The 22,881-nt window shown below is 36.3% G+C and overlaps 1 protein-coding gene and 2 non-coding genes across 7 annotated transcripts in view; all 3 read right to left on the reverse strand.

The window, feature by feature from the left end:
* Positions 1 to 22,881, reverse strand: part of SORCS1 (sortilin related VPS10 domain containing receptor 1) — a 656,026-nt gene that overhangs the window by 245,708 nt on the left and 387,437 nt on the right. The window lies entirely within an intron of this gene.
* On the reverse strand, positions 6,238 to 6,342 carry LOC125995495 (U6 spliceosomal RNA). Its single transcript, XR_007491009.1, has one exon. It is a non-coding gene; the product is annotated as a U6 spliceosomal RNA (small nuclear RNA).
* LOC125995564 (small nucleolar RNA SNORA51) lies at positions 6,358 to 6,489 on the reverse strand. The gene has a single exon (XR_007491064.1). It is a non-coding gene; the product is annotated as a small nucleolar RNA SNORA51 (small nucleolar RNA).

Raw genomic sequence — 22,881 nt, forward strand, 5'->3', positions numbered from 1 at the left:
AAAGAGACCCCAGAAAAAACACCCCAAGACACATCCTAGTCACAATGACGAATCCCACAGATAGAGACAGAATTCTAAAAGCAGCAAGATCGAAAAGAGAAATTACATTCAAGGGAACATCCTTGAGATTTACTGCAGACCTGTCACCAGAAACACTCAAGGCCAGAAGGCAGTGGTGGGACATAGTGACAAAACTCAATGAAATAAATGCTTCGCCTAGAATACTGCACCCAGCAAAACTCACTTTCAGGTTTGAAGGAACAATACATAGTTTCACAGACAAACAACAGCTCAAAAACTTCACAGACTCAAAACCATTCTTAAAAGAAAAACTGAACGGCATACTTTAAGACAAGGCTTACCAACAGACACACCAAACTTTAATATAAAGATGGCACTAACTCCCAGGACAATTCTTTCTCTCAATGTCAATGGACTAAATGCACCAGTTAAGAGACACAGAGTGGCTAAATGGATCAAAAAACTCAATCCAACCTTCTGCTGCCTACAAGAAACGCACCTGAATAGTCAGAACAAACATAGACTCAAAATAAAAGGCTGGAGGAAAATCATCCAAGCAAACAACACCCAAAAAAAAAGCAGGAGTGGCCATATTAATATCAGATGATGCAAACTTTATACTTAGGAAAGTTGTAAGGGACAAAGATGGACATTTTGTATTAATCAAGGGATATGTACAGCAGGAAGAAATCACCCTTCTAAACATATATGCACCGAATGAGGGGCCAGCAAAATATTTAATACAACTGTTGACAAATCTGAAAAATAATATCAATAACAACACAATAATTGTGGGAGACCTCAACACGGCATTGTCAACACTAGACAGGTCAACCATACTGAAACCCAACAAGAATATACTAGACCTGAGGAGAGAAATGGAAGAAAGAGGCCTAGTAGATATATACAGGACAGTCCACCCCCAGAAGCCTGGATACACATTTTTCTCTAATGTACATGGGACATTCTCTAGGATAGACTACATGTTAGCACACAAAACATACCTCTATAATATCAAGAGGATAGAAATTTTGCAGGCTGCCTTTGCTGACCACAAAGCCCTGAAATTATATATAAACTACAAAGGGACACAGAAGAAAAATTTTAACACCTGGAAGTTAAATAGCCTCATACTGAATAATCAGTGGGTCCGAGATGAAATCAAAGAGGAAATCAAAACCTTCCTGAAAACAAATGACAATGGAGACACAAATTATCAGAACCTATGGTACACAGCAAAAGCAGTACTAAGAGGAAAATTTATAGCTTTGCAAGCACACATCAGGAAAGAAGAAGGGGCATACCTGAATAGCTTAATGACGCAGCTCATAGAATTAGAAAGTGCTCAACAAAAGGATCCAAAAATAGGGAGGCAGAAGGAAATAACAAAGCTGAGAGCAGAAATCAATGAAGTGGAAACCAGAAAAATCATCCAAAAGATCAACGAAAGCAGAAGTTGGTTCTTTGAAAAAATAAACAAGATTGATAGACCACTGGCAAAACTAACAAAGAAAGAAAGAGAGAGAAACTTGATAACTCGTATTAGGAATGAAAAAGGAGAGATCACTACTGATATGGTAGAGATTCAAAGGGTAATCAGAAACTACTTTGAGAAACTCTATGCCACTAAAAATGAAAACCTGGAAGAAATGGATAAATTTTTGGAATCTTATAATCTTCCACGATTGAATGAAGAGGATGTAGCATATCTAAACACACCCATTAGTATTGAGGAAATTAAGAAAGTAATCAAATGTCTGCCCAAAAACAAAAGCCCAGGCCCAGATGGATTTACTAATGAATTCTTTCAAACCTTTCAAGAGGAACTACTACCAATCCTGGCAAGACTCTTTCATGAAATTGAAAAAACAGGAAAACTTCCAAATAGCTTTTATGAAGCCAACATTACCTTGATACCTAAACCAGACAGAGATGCTACGAAAAAAGAAAATTACAGACCAATATCGCTGATGAATGCAGATGCAAAGATCTTCAACAAAATCCTGGCAAATAGGATTCAATGCCTCATTAAGAAGATCATCCACTACGATCAAGTAGGTTTCATTCCAAGAATGCAAGGCTGGTTTAACATCCGTAAATCTATCAACATAATACACAACATCAACAGCAAGAAAAATAAAAATCACATGATCATATCAATCGACGCAGAGAAAGCATTTGACAAGGTCCAACACCCATTCTTGATCAAAACTCTCAGCAAGATGGGAATGGAAGGAACCTTTCTCAATATAGTTAAGGCCATCTACCACAAGCCAGAGGCAAATATTGTCCTCAATGGAGAAAAACTGAAAGCCTTTCCTCTAAATTCTGGCACAAGACAAGGCTGTCCTCTCTCACCACTCCTATTCAACATAGCACTGGAAGTACTCGCTATAGCGATTAGGCAAGAAAAGGATATCAAGGGAATCCAGATAGGAAAGGAAGAAGTCAAGCTCTCACTGTTTGCAGATGACATGATACTCTACTTAGAAAACCCCAAAGACTCTACCAAAAAGCTTCTAGAAACAATAGACTCATGGGGCCGGGCGGTGGCGCTGGAGGTAAGGTGCCTGCCTTGCCTGCGCTAGCCTAGGACGGACCGCGGTTCGATCCCCCGGCGTCCCATATGGTCCCCCAAGAAGCCAGGAGCAACTTCTGAGCGCATAGCCAGGAGTAACCCCTGAGCGTCACAGGGTGTGGCCCAAAAACCAAAAAAAAAAAAAAAAAAAAAAAAAAAAGAAACAATAGACTCATATAGCAAGGTGGCAGGCTACAAAATTAACACACAAAAATCAATGGCCTTTCTATACACCAATACTAATAAGGAAGAAATGGACATTAAGAAAACAACTCCATTCACTATAGTGTCACACAAACTCAAATATCTTGGAATCAACTTGACTAAAAATGTGAAGGACCTATACAAGGAAAACTATAAAACTCTGCTCCAAGAAATAAGAGAGGACACGCGGAAATGGAAGCACATACCCTGCTCATGGATTGGCAGGATTAACATCATTAAAATGGCAATACTCCCCAAAGCACTGTACAGATTTAATGCGATCCCCCTAAAGTTACCAATTACATTCTTCAAAGAAGTGGACCAGGCACTTTTGAAATTTATTTGGAACAATAAACACCCTCGAATAGCTAAAGCAATCATTGGGAAAAAGAATATGGGAGGAATTACTTTCCCCAACTTTAAACTTTACTACAAAGCAATAGTTATCAAAACAGCCTGGTACTGGAATAAGGACAGGCCCTCAGATCAGTGGAATAAGCTTGAATACTCAGAGAATGTTCCCCAGACATACAATCACCTAATTTTTGATAAAGGAGCAAAAAATCCTAAATGAAACAAAGAAAGCCTCTTCAACAAGTGGTGTTGGCACAATTGGCTAGCCACTTGCAAAAAATTGAACTTAGACCCCCAGCTAACATCATGTACGAAGGTAAAATCCAAATGGATTAAAGACCTCGATATCAGCCCCAAAACCATAAGATATATAGAACAATACGTAGGTAAAACACTCCAGGACATTGAAGCTAAAGACATCTTCAAGGAAGAAACTGCACTCTCCAAGCAAGTGAAAGCAGAAATTAACAGATGGGAATATATTAAGCTGAGAAGCTTCTGCACCTCAAAGGAAATAGTGCCCAAGATACAAGAGCCACCCACTGAGTGGGAGAAACTATTCACCCAATACCCATCAGATAAGTGGCTAATCTCCAAAATATACAAGGCACTGACAGAACTTTACAAGAAAAAAATATCTAATCCCATCAAAAAATGGGGAGAAGAAGTGAACAGACACTTTGACAAAGAAGAAATACACATGGCCAAAAGACACATGAAAAAGTGCTCCACATCACTAATCATCAGGGAGATGCAAATCAAAACAACGATGAGATACCACCTCACACCACAGAGAATGGCACACATCACAAAGAATGAGAATAAACAGTGTTGGCGGGGATGTGGGGAGAAAGGAACTCTTATCCACTGCTGGTGGGAATGCCGTCTAGTTCAACCTTTATGGAAAGCGATATGGAGATTTCTCCAAAAACTGGAAATCGAGCTCCCATACGATCCAGCTATACCACTCCTAGGAATATACCCTAGGAACACAAAAATACAATACAAAAACCCCTTCCTTACACCTATATTCATTGCAGCACTATTTACCATAGCAAGACTCTGGAAACAACCAAGATGCCCTTCAACAGACGAATGGCTAAAGAAACTGTGGTACATATACACAATGGAATATTATGCAGCTGTCAGGAGAGATGAAGTCATGAAATTTTCCTATACATGGATGTACACGGAATCTATTATGCTGAGTGAAATAAGTCAGAGAGAGAGAAAAAAACGCAGAATGGTCTCACACATTTATGGGTTTTAAGGAAAATGAAAGACATTCTTGCAATAATAACTTTCAGACACAAAAGAGAAAAGAGCTGGAAGTTCCAGCTCACCTCAGGAAGCTCATCACAAAGAGTGATGAGTTTAGTTGGATAAATAACTACATTTTGAACTGTCCTAATAATGAGAATGTATGAGGGAAATTGAGAACCTGTTTAGAGTACAGGCGGGGGTCGGGTGGGGAGGAGGGAGACTTGGGACATTGGTGATGGGAATGTTGCACTGGTGATGGGTGGTGTTAAGAAAAAAAATATTGTTATTCAATAATGGAATACAATGTATATACAATATATTATTAAAAAAAAAGAGTTCACCCGCAAAATGCAAAAAAAAAAAAGAGAAATGAAAATCTGAAAAAATAACATGCATCTTCCAGTTTTATTTTTATTTTTTTCTAGTGGTGAATGAACTGTTATACATTTTCTCCCAGAGGTGCTATAATCATCCTTCTTTTGATTCCTTTATTTGTAAAAAAAAAAAAAAAAAAGAAATTGAAACTCCTACAAGACTAAGAACAAGTTTAACTTGAAGTTCAGGTTTACTTTATGACCTTGAGATATCCCTCATTATATGTGATTCTTTATTTCTATGGATATGAAATGAAGTCAAACATACCCACTTCACAGAGTAGGTGTATGATGATCAAATTGAGGCAAAGGATAGAGCCTAGTATTTTAAAAGAGTAATTAAGAGTTATATTTTGTAAGAAAACATTTAAAGGGGCCAGAGAGATAGCATGGAGGTAGGGCATTTGCCTTGCATGCAAAAGGACAGTGGTTTGAATCCCAGCATCCCATATGGTTCCCCAAGCCTGCCTGGAGTGATTTCTGAGCGTAGAGCCAGGAGGAACCCCTGAGCAATGCCAGTCTAATCCAAAAACAAACAAATTAAAAAACCCAAACAAACAAAAAAGAAAATATTTAAAGGTTTAAATATTTAAAGGTTAACATCTCTTAAAAGCACACTTTGGAAGCAAAAAAGAAGCAAACAGCTTTTTTATATTTGCCTAATTTGTGAAAAGAATCTGTTTCAGTTCGCTTCTCGATAACTAGAGCTATGAAAACTAGGCTATAATATTTTGGGAGCTATCAATTAATTGTATTCACTGCTGACTCATCGAAAACCTTAACATGGATTAGTTACTATTAGTTGTAGGGTTTCTGCGTCCTGAGATCAAGCTCAGCCCTTTGGAATATATCTGTGAGTACATGACAGAAACCCCTAAGAATGGGGATAGGTAAGGCAATGTTATTTACACAAATGTGGGAAGAATTTCTAACTGATATGGTCCTTACTTGAAGAAAGAACAAATCAGTAACAATTTCAATCCTCAAAAATAAACTTTTCTGTTTCTTAGACATTTATATAGATCAACATAATTGTGACTTGTATTCATCATGGCTAAATTAATAATTTGTTACCACTATAGGGCTGCAAAGAAGGCTAGTGTCAAGTTGGCTATGTTCTATAAGGAGGGAGATCTGCATAAGAGACAATAGAAAAGTAGTGGAATGAGGAATATGATCATTTTTTACCCTTTACTTGTAGGGCATTGAGTTAATCTATTTAACATCTCCAAGTTCATGTTTCATTGCCTTAAATTAGTGACTGAAACAGAAATATTATTTCTAGATTTATAATTAAAGATTATACATAGGAAATGAAAGATACAGTCTAGTTAGCTTGAATTAGTCAAAACCTACTTACATAAAATATTACTCTAATATATTGTTCTATATTTAAAATAATATATTAATTTAATTAACTATAATTAACTAACAATATTTTTTTCTAATATGGAACACTTCATGAAGTTGGGTGTCATCTTGCACGAGGCCATGTTAATCTTCTTTCTATCATTCCAATTTTAGTATATATGCTGCCGAAACGAGCAAAACTAACAAGATTTTTTATGTCCCCCCATTCACAATACAGACCAGGCAAAGGGCCTGGGCTGAGGTGTATATGGGATGCATTTACTGTACCTCCTCTTTCTATACAGTCAGTGTAAATACACAGCCTGTAGTAAGCATTGGGAGGCCTTATCTTTTCTTTCTTTTATTTTTTGTGTATATATATATATACATTATATATATACATATATATATATGTATATATATATATATAAACTTCACCAGTGCAACATTCCCATCACCAATATCCCAAATATCCTCCCTATTATTAGGGAGGAAGGACACTAACAAGATTTTTAATAGTGCTAATGCATATACTTTGAGCATACAGAGATATTACACCACCACAACTGATTTGCCATAAACTCTTTAATACTTTATCTCATTCCTCCTACCATTACCCTTGTTTCTAGTCCTTGGAAACTCAGTCTGTATCTATTGTTCAAGGGATATTTTTTTTCACTTATCATTTCCTTGAATTGTTTCTTTGTATACTACATGACTGACACCTCCCAGTATTTGTCTTTCTTTCTACTAACTTACATGTTTAGAATTAGATTTTCAGTTCCATAAAGATGTAGAAAAATACACAATTTGATACTTTACAGCCAATATTCCATTATGAATATATATCATATTTCTTTATATACTCATTTGTCTTTGAGCATGTGTGTTGTTTCAAAATCTTGGATATGATAAATAGCTCTCTGCATCATTTCAAATAAAGCTGGACCACTCAGTTATGTTTTCTCCACCCCTCACCACTGGGGGAAGTGAGACATTCAATACCCGGATTGGGTTTAGGATCTTTAACATATTTTACAATGTGTTCAACCTTCCAACTTAACTTTTCCCTTTACTTCCCTCATTCTTTATTCTTAATGAGTCTTTTCTATACAGTGAATCTTACACACCTATCCCCTCTATTTAGTAGGACATACGAGGACTACTCATTACTAAAAACAACTTGAGGTCCAGAGAGCTAATATCGATCATAGAAAGCATGCATGATCCTGCTTATTTTCCTCACAAAACATAGCCTCCAAAGCATCTGACAGAGTGGCCATGGTACTTACCAGTCTTGTTGGGATCAAGTAAAACTGAATATCAGATTTCAGGATCAAACTATTGAACCACCTGCTTAGTTTACCTAGTATTACTGGAAATATAGTCCCAGGACCATGTGAGCACTGCGTGAGAATTCCCTACATATAAAAAATTAATCATATATATGAACGCTTTAAATATATGTCTTTTTATTTCTTCTTGTCAAATAAAATTGCCGTAATTTACATGTTGGCAGTTCAGAATTTCTAAAAAACTTTAAAAAATAATAAAGCCATCAGAAAAAAATTCTTCTAAATAGAAAGTTTAAATTGTAGAAAGTTCAGTATGCTTTTAAATCTAAGCTCATGCATTGTCAAGATGCAGGTCTTACTGACACAATCTCTCACCAGTATCTTCATCAAATTTGTTTTTCTAAAAAAGGTGAAGTCTTTTCCTGCTGTATTCCTAAGTCTCATGCCTCCAAGATTTAATTGTCTGTGATGCCTATATCATTATATTTATTCTTTGAACTAAACTATTAAAGTTGCTTTATTGATTATTTTCAGCAATTAAGGTAATGTTTTTTTTTTTTTAAACTAGGAAGTAAAAAAGAGCTTATAGGAGAGATGGGGGAGGGAGAGAGAGAAAAAAAAGAGAGAAACTTTTACTGATCAATTGTTCTGAAACTGAGTTCCCTGGATCTTAACCAAGTCTAATTTGGCCCATCTACAGTTGTACAGAATTTTCACTTGAAACCAAGAATAAATCTCGTAGAGGAGATATAGCACCTTTCTTGAGAGGATAATGTTTATTCCAACTGATCTATCATCTTTAAGTGATTCAGTACAGATTATCTACTGGGAAAAAGAGCATCATTTTGCTCTGGCTCATTCACAGGTGATACGATCCAACCCAAGTTTTTTGTTACAAATATATCTTTTGGCTAAAGGATATTTTGGACTGATGGAAAAGTAGATTGTGTGATACTGCTAACTCTTGGGATTCTGGATCTGAAAAGCACCCATATTTTCAGATCCCAGAACCTATACATTGGTGATTTTGATAAAAAGTACTCAAATTTTCTTCTAAGCTCAGAAATCCACCTTTTCCAATGTTATGTCTTGCTAAGCTTGCTAAGGAAGCTTTTGGCTAGACCAGAATATGTGAAAAATGGAGGATAGCAATCACCAGGTGCATCCATGAATATTTAAACCAGCTGCTCAGAAAAACAAGCAAAACAAAATCTCTCTATCTTCAGGGAAAAACTTCAATCTAAAAAGTATTTACTACCATCTTTGTTCTCTATTTCTACCAATCCCAGATTTAAAAAAAATGATTTTGATTTATCATCTTCAAATTCATGCTTTTAGCCACTCCTGTTAATGACTTTTGCAGTTTGAGGCTCAGATTTACCACCCTAAGGAATCCAAGGTATGCTGTCATTCTCCAAGTGATACAAAAATATAAGAATAAGACCAAGCTAATCAGTGACTCCTCAAAATCACTCAAGAGAAAGAAATCCAACAGCAGTCGGAGAATGGCCAAAAATTAAAGCTATCTCACATAAAAGGTTTATTTGACTTCTGCCATCTCAGTTACTATTTCTGATGGATTATAAAAAAGAAATTGCCATTGGGCACTTTATTTTTCATTTCCTATAAGAAGTTCTAGTATTCTAAAATTCAGGGAAGCTTTAGAGCAGATGTATGTATTTATAATTTATATTTATATTTCTCTATATAATATATATTATATATATATTTATATTATATTTATAATTTATAATTCTAAATACATGTGCATTTAGAAGTCTAAAATTTAGGGATCCAAAAAAGTTATGTGACAGATAATTAAGATCATCAGTCATTCCACTTTTCAGTAACTGACACCCAGCTCTGACTTTCATGCACCACAACAAGTGTTTATTTCTAACCTTTTAATTGACCAATATTGAGTGAAGCCTTTAAACACTAGATCTCTGCTATAAATCCAATCTTTCAAGCAAGGAATGAAAGCATATTAGTAAATAAATGAGTACTCCTCGTATAATCTCCTGCTCCCATGAATGTTTTATCAATAGCCAAAAAAAAAAAAAAAAAGACCATGAATTTTATTTACTCAAGCTAAGATATAACTATTTCTCTTCCTAAGTGAAAATCTCTTTCCAGAGCACTGACAGGAACACCACCATAAACCAAGGGGTCACTGTGTCTATATGCTCTAGCCCCTACAATGAACTATCAATAACACACAATGAGGGAAAAAATATAATTAGTTTATAGGTCAATTCAGAGGTAATTGAACTTCTTGTATGTACTCAACTGACAGGTTAGTAACTTACTTGTGTCCTTTGAACCTGTAATAACTACTAGACTATTATGAGGTCAGTTAATACCTCAATGTTACAAGAAACATTATGTTATTTTTTTGGTCATTTAGCAACTCAGTGTCATTGCTTAAGTATCCTCTCCCAGATTGGAATAGGACAGACAAGACACTGAAACTCATTTCCAATATTATCTTCTACTTAACAATAATTGATGCAGAAAAAAATGAGCAAAATTGGAGTGTGTTTTACTATAATTTATACAAAAGTTCATTAAGTGAACACTTAATTCATTAAGTGTTTCCCTATGTATGTTTCATGTATTACCATATTTAGTCTGTTGATTTGACTTTTTTGAGTTTTTGTTTGTTTTTGGGCCACACCCGTCGACATTCAGCTCTGCACTCAGAAATCGCTCCTGGATAGGGGGACCATATGGTATATACAGGATGCCAATGATCAAATGCGAGTTCATCCTTGGTCAGCAGAATGCAAGGCAAATGCCCTACTTCTGTGCTACCACACAGCCCCTTATTTGACTTTTTATTAATTCAAAATATTGATACTAAATTGACTAGTCTGCACAACCTGCTAGACTTCCTATATGCTTAACACATGTATCATATTTCACTGAATAATTTCCACTAACACACAATCATTTTATGCTGATTTTTAGTAATGTCAGAATATTTTGTTTTATGTCTTGCGGCCACAGCCAGCTGTGCTCAGGTATCTCTTATGATGGTGTTTGGAAGTCCATATGTGGTGCTATATGGACTATATGCTAATGCTATACTATTTCTTTGGACCCCGTAACTCTTTTTGTTTGTTTGTTTTTGTTTTTTGGGTCATACCCGGCAGCACTCAGGGGTTACTCCTGGCTCTACGCTCAAAAATTGCTCTTGGCCGGCTCAGGGGACCATATGGGATGCCGGGATTTGAACCAACGTTTTTCTGCATGAAAGGCAAACACCTTATCTCAATGCTATCTCTCTTGCCTGGGTCCCATAACTCTTTAAAAAGTATCACATAATGTTTTTTGCAAAGAATGTTAGCATAAAATTGATGATGATTATGCAGTAAAATACAATAATAACTCATACAAGTCTATAATATCATCAAGCTCGTAGCATTATTATATTTTTTCAGATTAATACACAGAAACAAATATTGATTAAGTTAATAACCTATGATCTCACATAAGTAGCAATTTAGCTCTAGTGACAACAATTTTAACTTTTATGCCTCATCTTGAATTTGTAAGTATTTACTGACATTGAAATTTTCAGTCATCGGGTGGACAAATATTATGTTGGATATATATAGAACACACCAGAATCCCCTCGAGGCCCAGGCTGCTTCACCATGACTATTGTCCAATTCTTTACTAGTTTTCCTATCTTAGGGTAATCTTCAAGGGTAAGTGCAAAGTTCCAGTCATAGCATAAAGCATAGTAGGTACAAAATCAGAAATGATGATTGAAGACTGAGTTAGTCTTAGAAAATATTAAAATTCTCACCAAGGATTTTTATGTAGAGAAATAAAAAAAAAAGCCAGAGAAATAGCATGGAGGTAGTGTATTTGCCTTGCATGCAGCAAGACAGTGGTTCGAATCCCGCCATACCATATGGTCCCCTGAGCCTGCCAGGAGCGATTTCTGAGCATAGAACCAGGAATAACCCCCGAGCACTGCTGTGTGTGACCCCCCCCAAAAAAACAAACAAACAAACAAAAAAAAGCAGGGAGAAAAAGCTTAGCAAACTTGACTTGAAAAAATTAACAATTAAGTGCAGGAAAATATTGGATTAAATGGAGAAGATGTAACCAGAGCTATAGTATAGGGTTAAGGAGATAATCTTCCAAGACTTAGAAATGATCCTTAAACACAGAGCATGTCCTGTGTACAGCTGGGGAAGGCTAATACACATACAAACATACACAGAGACATTTTAGAAATGAAGAGATAAGACATAAAGTTAAATAATCAACTTGCATCATCTCATTAAGATATGAAATTGAGGGGCCGGAGAGATAGCATGGAGGTAAGGCATTTGCCTTTCATGCAGGAGGTCATCGGTTCAAATCCCGGCGTCCCATATGGTCCCCCGTGCCTGCCAGGAGCAATTTCTGAGCGTGGAGCCAGGAATAACCCCTGAGCACTGCCGGGTGTGACCCAAAAACCACACACACACACAAAAAAAAAAATATGAACTTGATCTTCTCACTGGGGAAACTGAATTAGTTATTTTTCCTTTTCAGCTGACCCCATGTAACAGTTCCATACTCTATCTCAAATAACCTAATCTGGAACACCAAATTTAGGCCCAGGCCTCTGTTTACCTAAGCAAAATCACCCACTCTGCAAAATTTAAAAGGAGACATTAGCAAAAATCCTGAAAAATAAAACTTAGAGTTCACTAGTGAGTGCAATAGGCTTGAGAAAACAGATTTATGGTAACACAACCCTTCCTAAAAGCAAGCATTCTTTTACAAAGAAGTATAGTTTACCTTATAAGAGATGTAAATTAAAATAAAATATCATTTGTGAATGAAAGAAGAAAGCTCTGTCAGACACTGTGCTGAGGGTTGCCCAGAGGAAGCATCCAACAGAGTGTTTGTTCTGATTATTTGCTTTTCTATCTCCTCTCAGAGGGGTTCCTACACTTTTGTACAATGAAAGTAACTTGGGTCTTCTCAATAGAGGGAAAATTTACCTGAAAGTTAAACCATTTGTCTTCACAGATATTTGGCAATTCTTAACATCCTGCTGGTGGAAGAAGATGCATATTATGAATTTGAGATCTGTCACTGTCTCTGAGGCAAGAAACATAATGTTCAGGGAAATAAAAAAGAAAGGACAGCACTACCCTATTGTATTTCTGACTTCATAATGAGAGTTCTGTCTTAGTCATTATGGGGCTTAATCCCTTAATATGGTCACAGCAACACTTCAGAATGTAAAAAAGCCAGGGCTATTCAGTTTGGAACAGTTTAAAGGGAAAGGATTTCATCTTTTTTATGGCTAACTCAGAAAAGCTGAAAATTCCCCTCTTTGGAATACAGTTTTATAACTATTATATACATAGATATATATAATTATTTATAAGTACATAATTATTTATAAAAATATTGATTTCTGGGGAAATGTACAAATTTGGGGCCGGAGAGATAGCATGGAGGTGATGTGTTTGCCTTGCATGCACAAGGTCAGTGGTTCGAATCCTGGCATCCCATATGGTCCACTGAGCCTGCCAGGAGCGATTTCTGAGCATAGAGCCAGGAGTAACCCTTGAGCACTGCTGGGTGTGACCCAAAAAACAAAGAAACAAACAAACAAAAAACACAAAAAAACGAAAACCAAATTTGTATACTAATCACACTTAATGTTTTACTATGTTTAGAGTTAAGAATAGTAGTAAGACTAATAATTAACACTAAATATTTTTAGTGTTAAAAATAGTAGTTGTGTTTTACTATTCTTATAAGAGGCTGCGCCTACATGGGCACATGCAGAGAGACATACAGTCGTGATGTCTGAGAGTACATTTCATTTTTGCCCAGTTCTGTGTATTTGACCGATGGAATTCTGTCCTCTTGATAGTGTGTTGGAAGGTTGTTAGTCAGAATTCGAAGCTGTTCTTAGTCCTGGTAATGCTCTAGAGCTCCTCTCCAACATCCATCAGCTCTTTAGGACTCGTTATCTCCATGACACATCTTGGACTTTTCTCCAGCTTGTATATTGTTTATTGATTGATGCGAAAAAGGTGGGGATAGTAGAACACTCTCTAAAAGTTATGAGCATCTTATAAAAGAGATTCTGAATGCAGTATCTATCGGAATTGCAAGAGCCAAGGGAAGCAATGAGATAGATGACTGCACTTCTCCCTTGCTCCCAATCTAGGTTTGCAACAAAGAATTGCTAGAGAAAGTTTCCTATTACAGTTGATTTCTACAAGGACATTTTTTCATATCAAAATCTCTAAACATCTACTGTGTAGATGATCTGAGTGAGTGAAACTGACAGGCAACCATATAACAATCAGCCTATTTTATATGTTAAATTTAAGGAGGATATGAGAAAATTTGTAGCACTAGCATTAAAAAAAAGGAAGGCATTTAGAAAACTGGTGTTGAATTAGAATGGGCAAACAGTTGGATAGAATATACAAAATCCAAACAAATTATGGGGGAGAAAGTGAAAAATAAAATTATAACTGTGGCAAGAAATATCTTTTGTTATTCAGAAAAAAAGACAGTGAGCCCAGGGCCTAATTTGACTAGTTGCCATATCAGCTGCAGTTTGGAAACATAATTAACAACTGTGTGTCTGGAAATAATTAATCTATGCTCTTGGGGAATATACGCAGTGAAATGTTGTTCTGCTGAACAGATCACAAAGACTTATGTACTGGAATTTAGACACTGCAAACAATACTTGAAGAAAGGAGAAACTTCCATGTCAGTGATGTCACTGGGGTTGTGTGTAGTAGCTTTTTTGTTTTTTGTGTACTTCCAGAACAAAATATGAAGAAGGTGGCTAGTTAATACATAGATAAAAACACTCAAAAGATTCGGAGAACTCAAAGATCCCTTTGAAAGATAAGCTGATCCTTTAGTACAGATTCAAAAGTAGTCCCTCAGCAGCACCCTCCAAAGTATTTTTATGACCATAAATAAAACCTAAGATCATCTAATTATATTTTTCAAATTCAGAATACTTATTGTTCACAATCCTTCCAAAGAAGTCACTGGGCATTTTAGCAGGAAAGGAAGTCACTATATTTTAAAAGGAAAGGAAATTTTTATCTCAGAATGTCTAAAGGCCATGTACGAATCTGCAATATTTTTTTAAATTCTTTATTTTTAATTATGATAACAATGATGCAAAGAAAGAGGATAAGGTAAAGTTACAGGGGAAGGACAATCACCCATATACAGAGTTCTCAGAAGAAATACCCTTGCTGACACCTACATTTTGAACTTACAGTCAAAGAACATTAAGAAAGATAAAACAGAACCCATGTACAATTACTTTGTCCACAAGTCTCCAGATTGTAGTACATTATAACATTTCTTAGAAGTACACAAAGCAATCTAAAGCCATGAAATTTATATGACTTCTTAAACATTGAAGGCATAGTATTTTTTACATATTCATGCACTCTGAATCTGTAATATTTTAAGGGGATATCTCTATCTTCTAATACCTTACTGAATAGAGTAGTGCTATTACTTATAATTTAGCCAGATCACAAGTCATTTGTATTTCAGCATGCATGAATTTATACTTCTAGATCTTTTCCCTCCTTCTAATCAGGTACTTTCCCTTTGCCTTCACAATGTGAGTATCTGTGGTATCTCCACTAGGTAACAGCTTGTTTTCTCTAACCAATTTTTCTGGATGTGAATGGCTAGGAAATAGAAAAATGTCCCCAACTTTTTTTTCCCAGAAACTATCTCATGGAATACAAAATTCTTGCACTGCCTCCGTTCTCCTACAATAAAACTTCTAGACAGATATCATGGTAAAAAAGCTCTGTTCAAGAAGTTTAGGTAGGTCAAGATTGAAATTGTACTGGTTAAACATCAGTGATAAAAAAAAAATGGTACCATCTGTAGATGTGGTGGGATGGAATCTCAAAGCTAGGTATAAAAACTTATGACTTTTAAATTTAGTTTCTGATAGAAAATGTTTCAGGTTCAATGGAAGGTACTTTCAAAGAATTTTAAAGTAGTTCTTTACTATAAGAAATTAGTCAAAATAATTGCATTTAATAAAATCTTTATTAAACTTTCACTTATCTTCTATTTAAAAATTAACTAGAAGAAAATCAAATAGAAAACAGGGGCCTGAGAGGTGGCACAAGTTATAAGGTGTCTGTCTTGCACGCACTAGCCTAAGGTGGGTGGACAGCAGTATCGGCGTCCGATACGGTCCCCCAAGCCAGCAGCAATTCCTGAGCTAGGATAACCCCTGAGCAGACCGGGTATGGCCAAGAAAAAAAAAAAGAAAAAAAAAAAGAAAAAAAAATGAAAATAGTTCAAATAGGTATCTAACAGAATATTAGAATTTTGAAAGCAATGAAATTAAATTAATGGTGTATTTTGTATGTTATATCTTTATATTTGTGTAAAGTTTAATGTGATTTTAAAAGTAAATAAAAAATAAAATAATAATTTTATAATCCAAAAGAGAGGTTTACTTTTTATTATTTAAATACAAGTAACATCTAACAATGCAGCTATAAGAAATTATATGACTAAGGATACATTCACAGTACACAGTATACATAAGCAAGAAAAGTAAATTAACTGCGTAAACTTAAAAGTTCAGCTTACCACAAAGAGTGGTGAGTTCAGTTAGAGAAATGACTACATCAACAACTATCATGACAATGGTAGTGAGTAAGAGAAATAGAATGCCTGTCTCAAATACAGGCAGGGTGAGGGGAGGAACGAGATGAGGGCATTGGTGGTGGGAAGGTTGCACTGGTAATGTGGGGTGTTTCTTTGGGGGGGGTTGGGTTTTTAGGTCACACCCAGTGGTGCTCAGGGGTTACTTCGGGCTCTGTGCTCAGAAGTTACTCCTGGCAGGCTCGGGAGACTATATGGGTTGCTGGGATTTGAATTGGTTTTGTCTTGTTGGCCACATGCAAGGCATGCCTTTACCACTGTGCTAACTACAATTATGTTTGTAATCATGGTGCTTAAATAAATATTTTATTAAAAATATAAACAAATAAATAAAAGCTCAACTTACTCAATAAAGATATCACATATAGTTTATGACTATAATCATAGAATATATAAGCCGGAGTGATTGTATAGTGGGTAGGGCATTTGCCTTGCATGCTGCCAATCTTGGGTTTGAGCCCTGATATCCCATATGGTTTTCTGCCCACCAGGAATGGTTCTTGAGTGCAGAGTGCATAAAGTAACACTCCTGAGTACCATTGGGTGTGTCCCAAAAAAACAAAATAAATTAAGTAATATATAACAATATTTATTATTAAAAAGAATATATTAGAAGTTAAACATACTAGAGGCTATTTAATGACTTGACTTTTAAGCCTTCCCTAAGCACTATAAATGTATCATTCACTAGGTTTTCAGAAAAAAGTGAAAGCTATTTTATCTCAATATACAGCATTTAAAATTATTCACTATAATCACTTGCTAATGGATATCAGGACTGCAAATAAGATTAAAATGTGTTTAGAGCTAACTAATCAATTGGTTAGATTAAAGGATATTATCAAACAAGCATCAAAAAACCCTGATGATAAAAGAACTAACTGTGGAGATTTGAAAGGATTAACTTATTGCTTGAAGAGATATCTCCTATTTGGTATTGTCTGGAATCTATTGATTTTAGAGCTACTAATGGAAAAAATAGCAGCTGGAAATTACACAGTTTAACAAAACAAAGGTCAGTGAGAGAAAGTAGAGTGTAGCAGACACTAAAGGCACTAGAAAACTATAAATAGAGAGGACCACATGATATTTTCTTACATTTACTTGAAATACACAGAAAAAGCATGTTACTATGAAAATAAACTCCATAATGCAATAAGTTTGATTCTCACTTGCCAGGAAAATTTGATACAATGCACAAGACCACACAATCTATTGACAGTATTCAGAGTTGCCTGCAGTGAGCTCATGCTACAAGAAAATTGATTTATATACCTATGTTGCACCTAGATGTGATTCTATCATTTTCTCATACACATATTTCCTACATATTATAATAATCTAAAAATATTGAAGGGAATGACCATGAAGCAACGACTACAACTGACTATTCTAAACAATAACAACTTGAAAATTACATAGCAAAATCCTGGGGAACTGGAGTTCTTCTATATGGTAAAGAAAGAAAGGCTTTTGCATAAAGGAGAAAACTCCATTTTCTCTATTACACATGACAAATGCATAATTGCTTGGCTCTTTTCAACATCCTGTCCCACTCATTTAAAATCTTGCTATAAAAGGAGCTGAGAAACTGTATTTTAGTTTTCATACTCCTGAATAGAATATCAATAGACAAAAGAGAACACATATGCATATGATCCTATTGCTCCTGGAAATTTAGCATGATCAGATTAATGGAAATCATGCAAGTTTTCTCATTCTTTCTCTTCTTTCTCTTTAGATTACTTCTGTGGCTGCTTAATTTATACTGTACTGTTGGCTAATGACACTGTCAAAAGGGTTTCTGCTAACATGATGATCTACTTTGGATAAAGGAAGGAGATTCAGAAGCTAGAGAAAGTGATTCCATCAAAGGAGGCAAACCTGGAATAAAATGACAAAGATGTAAAGAAAACTTACTCTTCCTAATGCTTGGTTCTAAATAAGAGATCAAATAAGAACTCTGAAATGGAAACTGCCCTTTTTAAAAAAGTAAACTTCTGATTAAATGGCACTTAATACATGATATAATAAACTATTTTATTGACAAAGCAGTGGGGCTGGGGTTTACATTTCTCAGCTGCTAGACCTACCCTGAAGGTCTTACTGTGTGCCCCTCCCATTTGGGCTCAGATGTTGAATTTGCAGATCTATGGAAGAATAGTGATTTCTCTTGGCTGGTGAGTTCTGGCTGTGATTTTGCAGGCATTTCACTGAGATGTAAAACAGAGATCCTGGCTGCTCAGAGTCATTAAGGCTCCCTGGAAACTTTCTGTAAGGGTAGTGATATTAACAGCAATTGCCCTGGCCAGATTCCATTACAAGTAATTGCATTCCACCAGACAGTTTGCAACAAAAGCGACTTCCCATGCCATCTTGTTGGGCTCTTTTGCCAATAGTATACCACCTGCTGAGCTCCAACTATTTTGAGGTCAAAACAGTTTTGAAACTAAATCATTTGGAGCACATATATACAGTGAGCTAACTCCCATAGCATCCTTAGTCATCTGCAATGTTCTCCAGGTTAGCTGTCAAAACATTGGGTAAGTTTTCCATTTACCAATGATCTAGCTCAAAACATTGTTTTCCAAACAGCCCTTTAAAAAAACTTGTTCTCTATGGATTAACCACTCCATCTCTCAAGTTTCTGCTCCATATTATTAATGCATTTTTGAAAGATTAAATTCAGTTCAATATGCATTCTTTTGTTATTTTCTGGTCCTTTTCCATGCACTGGGTAAAAAGGATAGGTATTAATATTCCTATTCGCAGATAAATAAGTAATGGCAGCCCCCAAACAGTGGGACTTTGTATGTTCTTCAAAGAAGAGTACATTCAAGGCAAACTAATGAACAGATGTCTTTTATTAGCTGGGGTGGTAATTAAAATCAGAAGGCTCTGATGTCTTTATCGTAGTAAAGAATCTTTGTTCTCTTTCTGAAATTCCCTCCGCTCTGAAAGAGGCATTATACTTTAATCCTGCCCACCTCTTGACTCCCCCACAAAAAGACTGGGACATGTTCACCATAAATCTGTTTTCCTATGTATTTTATACACTTGTTTCTCCATATATTAAGGAACATCTTACAACTAAAGCCAACTTTTGTCCCAAGGTGCTATTTTTCCATAAAGCTATCTTGAATATAACTCAAAAAAGTAGAGATCTTATACATCTGAACTTTGTGTTCCAAATACAACCTTTATCTTCATATATAGTATCATATAATCCTTCATTTTGTTCTTTAAATAATTCTGAGGAGCCAAAGAAATAGTACCTTCATCATTTTCCAGGTGGCACAATACACTGAAGATTCTACTATTGGTTTTGAAATGAACCAACTACAATATTAATCAAGAAGAATTGCTTCAAATCCTGCCAGTCTCCACTTTCTACAAGACTGCTCATATTAACCTATTCTGGCGGTGCACAGTCATATGTGCCTTGCTATAAAAGCTGCCTGTAAGAACAATTGCAGATTATTTTCTAAAGGAGAAAATGGGAGGGAGGTACACTCATGTTTGCAAGTGCACTATGAGTTTTTTTTTCTACAAAAGGTAGAATGAGGGGGCCAGAGCAATAGCACAAATGTAGAGTATTTGCCTTGCAAGCTGGATGGATCCAGGTTCTATCCCCGGCATCCCATATGGTCTCCCAAGCCTTCCAGGAGTGAATTCTGCATGCTGAGCCAGGAGTAACTCCTGAGCACCACCAGGTATAGCCAAACATCCCTCCAAATAGGCAGAATGTCCAGTGTATATGAATTTCACAAAGGCAGACTATTATAGTCTGAATTAAGATTAGACTCTAGAACATAGTTTGTATTCAACAATATTCTTTGAGTTTGTGTAATGCTTCATTGAATGTTCACCATAAAACTTGCCCATGTTTTATTTCTTGTTGCACAGAGAAACATGTCCTTGAGTTTACATACACTATATGACTGGGAATTGGCTGGAGATTGGTTTCTTCCAGGACTAATCTTTCAAAATATTGTTTTGGTTTTGTGGTCATACTCAGTGGTGCTCAGGACATATACCTGACTCTGTTGTCAAAGATCACTCCTAATGGGTCTTGGGGGATCTTATGTGCTGGAGATATAAATGGGGTCAAGTATGTATAAGGCAAGAGCCCTACCCACCATATCACATCTCTGTTCTCAGAATCCACCTTTTTAACACTCACTCATAGTCCCTTAATTCCAGATAGGCTGAGGAAAACAAGTCCCCTGTTTTACTCTCCCTTTCCCATTTAATAAGTACGAAGATGCTTCTTAAATTCCTACAAAATTTTACAAACCAGAAAAAAAAACAAAAATAAAAAGAATACTGAGTTTATGAAAGGAAAACAAAAACTTTAAAGTTGTTTTTACTTCTGGCTATAAAAAAACCCAGTTAGGTATCTGGGCCAAGTGCTCACACTCAGATTAACTCATGACATGGATTTCTAGTTAAAGCACATATTCTCTATCATTCTCTCTCTCCCTCCATAACTTTTTCCCTTTCTGTTCTTCCTTCCTCCATTGAGGATATGGGTTTGGAGGATGAGAGGTTATACAGGTTCATAATTGTTTTGAGGGAGTTCCCACCCTCGATGCTAAGAGGTTAATTCTGGTTCTGCACACAAGAATTACAAATGGGTCCTGGAGAGATAGCACAGCGGTGTTTGCTTTGCAAGCAGCTGATCCAGGACCAAAGGTGATTGGTTTGAATCCCGGTGTCCCACATGGTCCCCCATACCTGCCAGGAGCTATTTCTGAGCAGACAGCCAGGAGTAACCCCTGAGCACCGCCGGGTGTGACCCAAAAACCAAAAAAAAAAAAAAAAGAATTACAGATGGCAGTGTTTAAGAGACCAAATAGGATACCAGGCATCAAACCTAGGTCAGGTGCACAAAAAGCAGTTGCTTTACCTGATGTGCTATCTCTTTAGCCCTTTTTTTTTTTTTTTTTCTTTTTTTTTTTTTTGGTTTTTGGGCCACACCCGTTTGACGCTCAGGGGTTACTCCTGGCTATGTGCTCAGAAATCGCCCCTGGCTTGGGGGGACCATATGGGACGCCGGGGGATCGAACCGCGGTCCGTTCCTTGGCTAGCGCTTGTAAGGCAGACACCTTAGCTCTAGCGCCACCTTCCCAGCCCCCTCTTTAGCCCTTTTGATAAATAATATTTTAAATTAACAAATAAAACTAGGCACCAGTCAAATAAAAAATATCCCCCACTTCAAATGTCCTCCAAGTTCCTGAAACAGAGCTTGATATTGGATTTGGCAGAGAGAAAGGTGTCAGGAATGATGTAACTCATTTGCTCTCTTGACTTGCAGCTAGCCAGACTGCCTCATTGAGAAGACAGTAGTTTCCTCTCCACATTGGAGGGGGAGGCAGCTCCTTAAGAGTGAGATTTTCCCTCTTCAGGGCCTATTCAATTGTCATTGTCATTACAGGGTCTTGAAAGATATTATAGCCAAACTCAAAACAGAGATGGGTGACAGCCAGATATTGACCATACTGGGGCAAGTGAATACAAAGAAGTGTCTGGTATCCAAACCATTTACTCTTTTCAAATGTTTTACATAGTAGACTCTACTTCACAATGCACAAAATCTCTGGAATCTGTCTGGTAATCTGACACAGCATCAGGCTCTCTATTAAACCAAGAGAGCACTCAATGTATTCTTACCTATCTCTTTTCAATAACTCTCACGTCTTAATTTTCTTATGCACTTAGCTAGTGGTTGTGTGTGTGTGTGTGTGTGTGTGTGTGTGTGTGTGTGTGTGTGTGTGTGTGTGTGTGTGTGTGTTTGGTGGGGTGGAGATTTCACATTTGGGAAAATACAAGTTCTATGGTCAGTACCATGTCTTAGGAGGATTCATATTTAGTGATAGGTAAGAGCTCACATGTATGCCTTCTTATTCATGTCTCCTATTGGTTCAAACTCAACATAATGATATCTTCTCACTTATCTTCCTACATCTAATAATGTGCCACATTGAACAATGGCACACATTAGATTTTATTCCCAAATCCATTTCTTTTTTATAATACCTATTTTATTTTTCTCATGTTTCTCTCTCTCGCTTCCTAATGGGTGCTTTGACTAGCAGTTTGTATCTATTTAATAAGCCTCTGTGGACTGCCTGTATTTCATACCCAGACAGAGTTACTTGCTGTGCAAATGAATGAAGTTAGAACCCAGGAATAATGGAGTGGAACTCTCAAAGAATAAAATTTTAAGAAGTACCTCTCCCTGAGTTTAACAAATGTCTTTGAAAACACTGTTAAAGTAGCCTCCCACAGTTCTGCAAAGCTAAATTGCTAGTAAATAGCTCGATGCCGTGAAGTGATTAAGAAGGATTTATTCCAGATCCTACTTACTTCATTTCTTAGAGATAGGCCTACATGTGTTCTATATGGGCACTTTCCCAATCCTCTCCTAAAGACAGTGGTTAACCTAGTTCCTTATATCATAAAGATGCCTGGAAGTGTCAACATGTTCTTGACCTATATTCCACCCACTAATCAAATACATAATACAAGAGATCTTTCTGTAAAGGAAATTATGAATCCAGTTGTAATGTCAATGAGACAAATAGTCATATTTCCAATCAAATCTCCCATTGTCCAGTAGAGGGCAGCTGCTTCCAAACAACATAACATTTGATATCTGTGTCACCAAAACTAAGAGTTTTACTTTTTTTTTTATAAAGAAAAATGAAACTAAGATGTTCAGTGGTAAAAC

Source organism: Suncus etruscus, chromosome 17 (assembly GCF_024139225.1).
Source record: "Suncus etruscus isolate mSunEtr1 chromosome 17, mSunEtr1.pri.cur, whole genome shotgun sequence".
Lineage (NCBI taxonomy): Eukaryota > Metazoa > Chordata > Mammalia > Eulipotyphla > Soricidae > Suncus > Suncus etruscus.